General features: G+C 39.4%; 1 long non-coding RNA gene across 2 annotated transcripts in view; it reads left to right on the forward strand.

Moving 5' to 3' along the window:
- LOC102411250 overlaps positions 1-6,374 on the forward strand; it is a 303,056-nt gene extending 296,682 nt beyond the window's left edge. For both annotated transcript variants that reach the window (XR_003105552.2, XR_328933.3), the window contains one exon: positions 5,899-6,374. This is a non-coding gene — a long non-coding RNA (uncharacterized LOC102411250). The remainder of the gene's footprint in view (positions 1-5,898) is intronic.
- Positions 6,375-7,864: the final 1,490 nt, after the last annotated feature.

Consider the following 7,864-nt stretch of genomic DNA (forward strand, 5'->3'; position numbering starts at 1 on the left):
AGAAGTAGCAGCTTCCTCTGAATGTTTCTTTTGCAGGAAGACTAGCTAGCTGCCCACTCAGCACTCTCTAGTTGTTACTGAGGCAGATGTTTAGGTTTCTCTTTCTTGTGATTTTGTTGTTGGTTGCAGATGTCAGAAATTCAAAATAGCTCAGATATCAAGGGGAATTTATTAGTTTGTGTAACCAACTGTTCAGCTTAGGTTTTAGGAGTAACTTGATTAAGGAACACAAAGCTTGCTTTTTCTTTTAGTCTTATAACTCTTCATTCCTGTTTTGTCTACTCACTCAGAGTCTGGCTGTGTTGATGTCCCTGGAAGCTTCAGCCATTCTTCCTTAAAAGGTCCAAACAGGACTTTTTCTTCCCAGTTTGAAAAAGTTTCCTGGGTCTGAGTCTCGGACTGAATTGTATCTCTTGACCAATTTGAAACCAATTACTGGGGCAAAACGGAAAAGGTACTCTGATTGGTCAAGCCCAAATCATAATCTTACCCTTGAAAGAAGAGATGAAGTACATTTGCTCCAACCATGCATACTGAGCCCACACCAACTGTGGTCCGCAAAAGGAAAATTGGGTGATGTAAGCAGAAAGAGAAATATATGTTTGGTGGTAAAAATAAAAGCAAAAACAAAATACCTACCTGCACTCTAGTGAGTCTCTGAATCCCCAGTAGTTTCACTAGCCCAAAGGACTTTGGAAGTCACTTTGGCTTTGCATGGATTACCTGGCAGATCCTATAGCTGCGCTGCCCCTCGATGGGTGTACCTGCCTCACATGGCCATTGTAGACATCCTGGAACTCACTGAGAAGGTTGAAATGTTGCTTTGATCTCAACTGAGGAAGTGTTGAATACTCTGGGTGTGCACTGGGTCTTGTGAGAAGAAAAAGAGGATGAGTTTATAATCTGACTTGACTTTGTTGGAAGTGAATAAGCAAAGCTGCTTTTAACGCAAACATTCAGAGGTATTTCTGTCAGATGCAGGAGAGCATAGTGATTAAGAACTTTGGCCTCTGAAGTCAGACTGCCTGCGTTTGAACTTGGTTTCTTAATCTCAGTAAGCCTCCATTTTCTACCTCTAAAAGGGGTGTCCTGAGGGTTCAGAGAAATTGTACATGTGAAGTACTTGGCACAGTGCATGGCACATACTCTGGTATGTCTTGAATATGATACATGTGAACAAATGCTCTTTGCCTCCACACATTATGTCACAACAGCTGGAGCTCAAGAGAGTCTATCTATCCAGAGACTGACAAAGTACAGGGCATATTTTCTCTTATTGGATAGGAAGTCCTTACTTTCATCTCCATTTTATTTTCTGAGGGGCAAGCAAGTCTGACTAGAATCTTTCAAATGTGCTCTGACAGCTAATGGTTTCTGGAAGTCATTGTCACTGCCCCTTTCCCCTCCTACACCAGTGAGTCCCTGAGTCCTGCCTATTCTGTCTCTGAAATACTTCTTGAATCTGACCTCCCTCTTCACTTCCCTTGGCCCTGCTCTCTCTCTCACCGTCCTCACTCCAGCCTGGTTAACTCAGGAATCTCTAACTTGTTTTCCCTTTTTCTAGTCTCTTCAGCAGTCTGCTCCATCCCCTGGCATTTTCTGTTGCCTACAGCACAGTGCCCTGACTCCTTAGCAGGGCACGGTTTTCAGTCCTTCTTGGTCTGACTTGGTCTGACTCCAGCCTGCCCTTCCATTGGCAAGAATCTCTCCCATAAAGCATCTATTCACACCACAGCTGCCGATGTCCACAGTTCTCTGAACATCCCCAGGCCCCAGCACCCATGAAGGCTTTGCCATGCTGTTCTCATTGCCTGTCTGCCCTCACCTCTGCTCTCCTTGGCTAACTTCTGCTTATCTTCTGAAGTTCAGGTTTTCTCCCCTGGGTCCCTGGCCTTGTACTTTCATTGCTAGATGTACATGCTGTTACTGCAGCATCTAGCACACTATTTAACAACTGGCTGCATACCTATCTCTACTCTTTTATGCACCATAAGTTCCTGGAAGAAAAGGGACATGACTTTTTCATTTTTATATACCCGGTGCCTAGAAAAGAGCATATTTTCTACAATGAATATCTCTCCTTCAGTGGTAAATCAGGAAGGATAAAACATAGTACTATGCATTTCTCTTATATGTAACACCATTTTGTGTAGTACTTAGGAATTTTTCAATATATTTTAAATTACAGGGTAATAAATATGAAAATTCATTCTTCTTATTAAAAAATATATTAATTCCCTTACCCAAAGAAAATTACTGTTATTAGCTTGATAAGTACTCTTCAAGATTTTTCAAAATTATTTACTTTTAATAATACCTATATTGAGTTAAAATCCATATACCATAAAATTCACTCTTTTAGAATGACCAACTCAGTGGCTCTTAGCATTTTCTCAGAGTTGTACAACCATCACCATTATCTAATTTTAGAACATTATAAACACTGTATTAGTAAGTCCAGCCCCTGGCAACCACTAATCTACTTTCTGTCTCTATGGATTTGCCTACTCTGGATATTTCACATAAATGTAATCATGCGATAAACCTTTCATGCTTTACTTCTGTCATTTAGAATGATGTTCTCAAGATTCATCCTTTTTGTAGCATGTGTTAGTACTTCATTCTTTTTTATGAGAGAATAATTTTCTATTTATGTATATACCATGTTTTGTTTATCTGTTCATCATTTGGTAGACATTGGGTTGTTTCCTGTTTTTGGCTTTTGTGAATAATATTTCATGAACATCCCTGTACAACTTTTTATGTAGACATATGTTTTCATTTTTCTTGGATATGTACCTAGGAGTAGAATTGCTAGATAATATGGTAACTCCATATTTAACATTTAGAGGAACTGCTAAACTGTTTTCCATAGCAGCTGTCCCATTTCACATATTCTACCAGGAATGTATGAAGACAACGACTTTTCTACATCCTTGTCAACACTTATTCTTATCTGTCTTTTTTATCATACCCACTGTTGTGAGTGTGTCATGATACCTCATTGTGATTTTGACTTTTATTTCCATAATGACGAATGATCTTGAAAATCTTTCATGTATTTATTGCCATATTTGTTTCCTCTTTGGAGAAACATCTATTCCAATCCTTTGTCTAAAGTTTTTAAATTGGTCTTTTTATTGAGTTATAAGCATTCTTTCTATATTGAATATGAGTACCTATATAATATAAATATAAGTATCACTGACTCAATGAACATGAGTTGAGCATAATGAAGGACAGGGAAGCATGGAGTGCTGTAGTCCATGGGGTTGTAAACAGCTGGACATGACTTAATGGCTAAACAACAAAAATAAGTACCTTATTAGATATTTTATTCATTAATATTTTCTTTACAACCTTCTTTCAGTTCAGTTCAATCACTCAGTTGTGTCCGGCTTTTTGCGACCCCATGAATCGCAGCACGCCAGGCCTCCCTGTCCATCACCAACTCCTGGAGTTCACTCAGACTCACGTCCATCGAGTCAGTGATGCCATCCAGCCATCTCATCCTCTGTCGTCCCCTTCTCCCCCTGCCCCCAATCCCTCCCAGAATCAGAGTCTTTTCCAATGAGTCAACTCTTCGCATGAGGTGGCCAAAGTACTGGAGTTTCAGCTTTAACATCATTCCTTCCAAAGAAATCCCAGGGCTGATCTCCTTCAGAATGGACTGGTTGGATCTCCTTGCAGTCCAAGGGATTCTCAAGTGTCTTCTCCAACACAACAGTTCAAAAGCATCAATTCTTCGGCACTCAGCCTTCTTCACAGTCCAACTCTCACATCCATACATGACCACTGGAAAAACCATAGCCTTGACTAAATAGATCTTTGTTGGCAAAGTAATGTCTCTGCTTTTGAATATGCTATCTAGGTTGGTCATAATTTTTCTTCCAAGGAGTAAGCGTCTTTTAATTTCATGGCTGCAGTCACCATCTGCAGTGATTTTGGGGCCCAAAAAAATAAAGTCTGACACTGTTTCCACTGTTTCCCCATCTATTTCCCATGAAGTGATGGGACCAGATGCCATGATCTTCATTTAAGCCAACTTTTTCATTCTCCTCTTTCACCTTCATCAAGAGGCTTTTTAGTTCCTCCTCACTGTCTGCCATAAGGGTGGTGTCATCTGCATATCTGAGGTTATTGATATTTCTCCTGGCAATCTTGATTCCAGCTTGTGCTTCTTCCAGTCCAGCGTTTCTCATGATGTACTCTGCATAGAAGTTAAATAAGCAGGGTGACAATATACAACCTTGACGTACTCCTTTTCGTATTTGGAACCAGTCTGTTGTTCCATGTCCAGTTCTAACTGTTGCTTCCTTACCTGCATACAATTTCTCAAGAGGCAGGTCAGGTGGTCTGGTATTCCCATCTCTTTCAGAATTGTCCACAGTTTATTGTGATCCACACAGTCAAAGGCTTTGGCACAGTCAATGAAGCAGAAGTAGATGTTTTTCTGGAACTCTGTTGCTTTTTCGATGATCCAGCAGATGTTGGCAATTTGCTCTCTGGTTCCTCTGCCTTTTCTAAAACCAACTTGAACATCTGGAAGTTCATGGTTCACGTATTGCTAAAGCCTGGCTTGGAGAATTTTGAGCATTACTTGACTAGCGTGTGAGATGAGTGCAATTGTACGGTAGTTTGAGCATTCTTTGGCATTGCCTTTCTTTGGGACTGGAATGAAAACTGACCTTTTCCAGTCCTGTGGCCACTGCTGAGTTTTCCAAATTTGCTGACATATTGAGTGCAGCACTTTCACAGCATCATCTTTCAGGATTTGAAAGAGCTCAACTGGAATTCCATCACCTCCACTAGCTTTGTTCGTAGTGATGCTTTCTAAGGCCCACTTGACTTCACATTCCAGGATGTGTGGCTCTAGGTGAGTGATCACACCATCATGATTATCTGGGTCGTGAAGATCTTTTTTGTACAGTTCTTCTGTGTATTCTTGCCACCTCTTCTTAATATCTTCTGCTTCTGTTAGGTCCATACCATTTCTGTCCTTTATGGAATCCATCTTTGCATGAAATGTACCCTTGGTATCTCTAATTTTCTTGAAGAGATCTCTAGTCTTCCTCATTCTGTTGTTTTCCTCTATTTCTTTGCATTGATCCCTGAGGAAGGCTTTCTCATCTCTCCTTGCTATTCTTTGGAACTCTGCATTCAGATGCTTATATCTTTCCTTTTCTCCCTTGCCTTTCTCTTCTCTTCTTTTCACAGCTATTTGTAAGGCCTCCCCAGACAGCCATTTTGCTTTTTGCATTTCTTTTCCAAGGGGATGGTCTTGATCCCTGTCTCCTGTACAACCTTCTTATGTATATGTAAATAAATGTGCTTTTTGGTCATATGTTTGCATATGTAAGTATTTTTAAAATTTTTCTATTTTTTGTACATGTGGGATTATATTGTTTGTATTGTCATGTATATATCTTCCTTGGTCACTGTACATGTGAATCTACTTCATTATTTTCAATTTTTGTGCAGATGAACATGTAGCCATTCCCGTGATGATGGGCATTTTAGTGAATCTCAATATTTTTACTCTTATAGACAGTGCTATAAATGAGCATCCTTGTAAAAGTCCTTTGCTGCATATATGCAAGTATCTCTCTAGGATATCTTGAAAAGGAATCACTGAGTTTTAGGGTATCTGAATTTTATATTTTAATACATGCTATCCAAATGTCTGTACAAATATATTCTCATGGTAACAGTGAATGAGAATACCATTTGCTTGCATTCTAACCAAGATTAAAATTTCAGCATTCTTGCCTAGCTGATAAGCAAAAATGGTACCTCATTGTTATTTTAACTTCTGAGAAATAGTTTCAATATCATGACTTTTATAATTTCCACTATTTGGTATTCAGAGTATAACCTGCCTTTCATCTAACTCTGCAGATCTTTCCTTCACATGGGAATCCCTATATGACATGGAAAGGCAATGATAAATGGACTGGAAGAGTCTGGATTTATATTCAAGCTGTTATGCATGGTGAGGCCAACTTGAGAAAAACATGGCTCTTAAAAGACTTTTCATTGTTTGGGGTTAACCAGAATTTTTACCACAGTCCAGAGAGTTTTAACTTTACAAAGATGTGGCATTTTATTTTCATAAAGCTATTATTGACAGTGCTCCCTTTTCGAGTGACTTTTCAAAAGTGTCTTTTGTCAGCAGAGTGCTTTTATTAGCTAATGTAACTTTGCTGTACTCCATGTTCACAGACAGAGGAAAGAAGTGTCCTTGGGTACTGAATATGAAAAGTATGTAAGAACTCTCAAGGGCAAAATTTGTTCAACTTTTTGAGGCTACGTTTGTCACTCTATGTTGTATGTTAACTAAAAATAATAAAGTTTTCCAATGTCAATGTCCAGAAGGTAAAGATTTACAGATTATATATCTTTAAACTGACAGTTATATAAAAATAAAACACAGAGGATTAATATGGAGAGATCTCATAAAAGTGTGGGCTTAACTGTGAGCATAACTTGGATAGGCTCACCTGAAGGTCTGTGGTCTGATTTTCTGAAAATGGGGAGTTAGGCAAGAAATCTAGGAGTGAGAATAGTAGTCTTAGCTGTGAAATGGGGTTCTAGCAGGTGAGAGCTTACTTTGAATCATTACTGATAACTGAGCAGCACCAATAGACTGGAGGATCATGGGGCAGACATACAGACTGTGGGCTCTGGGCACAAGTCAGCGGGGAGCCGATGGTGTGGTTCCATCAGTCCTTTGATATAAGACCTCAGTCAGTAATGGGGGAAACAGGGATTAGGGACTTAGACTGATGTCAGGATATTGCAAAATATTGGAATTCTGGGACAGGTCCACTGCAGTATGGGAACTGATGTGCTGTGAGACAGAGAGCCCTCTGACCTCAGCCAACATGGTAGTAAGGGAGAAAGTTGCATCTCCAAAGAAGTCTGTACAATACTTCAACTGAATGACTAATTCAGCTGAAATTAATTTTAAAAACAATGAACAGTTGAGGTGGGGCAGCTAATGCCTCTTCTGCTCTGTTAGGGACTGTCTCACAAACTGAGGAGGGCACCTAATGGACTTGATGTTTAGAATAAGGAGTCACCAGAGAAGGCAGGAAGGATGTTCTGACAGCACTGTCCCTGAGTCCCCTGTTATCAAACAGATTTTCTCTCATCTTTGCTGGGAACCAGTATATAGTAGTGCTTGATGTCTATTAGACTCCAATTCAATTTTGAAGTCCATAATTCAGTGAGGATAGATATTAAAAGGGTTCCTTTTTCATCAAAAGGGTAATTACCTAGTTTATCAGTATGTTAGAAGGATGAGAGCTTATGGATTTTTCATAAAATCATAAGTTCCTAAGGGGCTGGGTGAAGTCATTTTGTTCTGTCTTCAAGCAGGGCTGAATTTAATTCACCCTTGATGGATGGGGCACTGTTTAACAAGAATCTCTAGGGAGAAAGGGCTGACAACCATTAGTAATTTAACAATTTTCAATTGTGACATTCCTTCTCTCTTAGAGTGAATACCTTGGCATAGAATGGCAGCACATAATCTTTTGTATCCTCTTTGGGTAGAGAGAGGACCATACTGAAAAGGGCGTGATCCCATTTCTGTGTTAAACTTGATGACTGAACAAGTCATGCCCTCTCACTGACAGATCTGTTTCTTTAAAGTGAAGAGTGTGAGTCCTAAATTCTTTTCAATTGCCAGTATTCTGCGATTCATCTCTCATTCAATGTTAGGCTCATTTTTCAATTACTTTGGCCGTTATCTGTTGTTTTCTTTATTTACCTAGGTTTAGCATATCCAGAATACCTTTTTCTAATTTATGCTTCTAATTTCTGATGCATTGTGAAGTAAAAGTTGCTTAGGCATGTCTGA

The sequence above is a fragment of the Bubalus bubalis genome, chromosome 21 (assembly GCF_019923935.1).
Source record: "Bubalus bubalis isolate 160015118507 breed Murrah chromosome 21, NDDB_SH_1, whole genome shotgun sequence".
In the NCBI taxonomy this organism is placed as follows: Eukaryota; Metazoa; Chordata; class Mammalia; order Artiodactyla; family Bovidae; genus Bubalus; species Bubalus bubalis.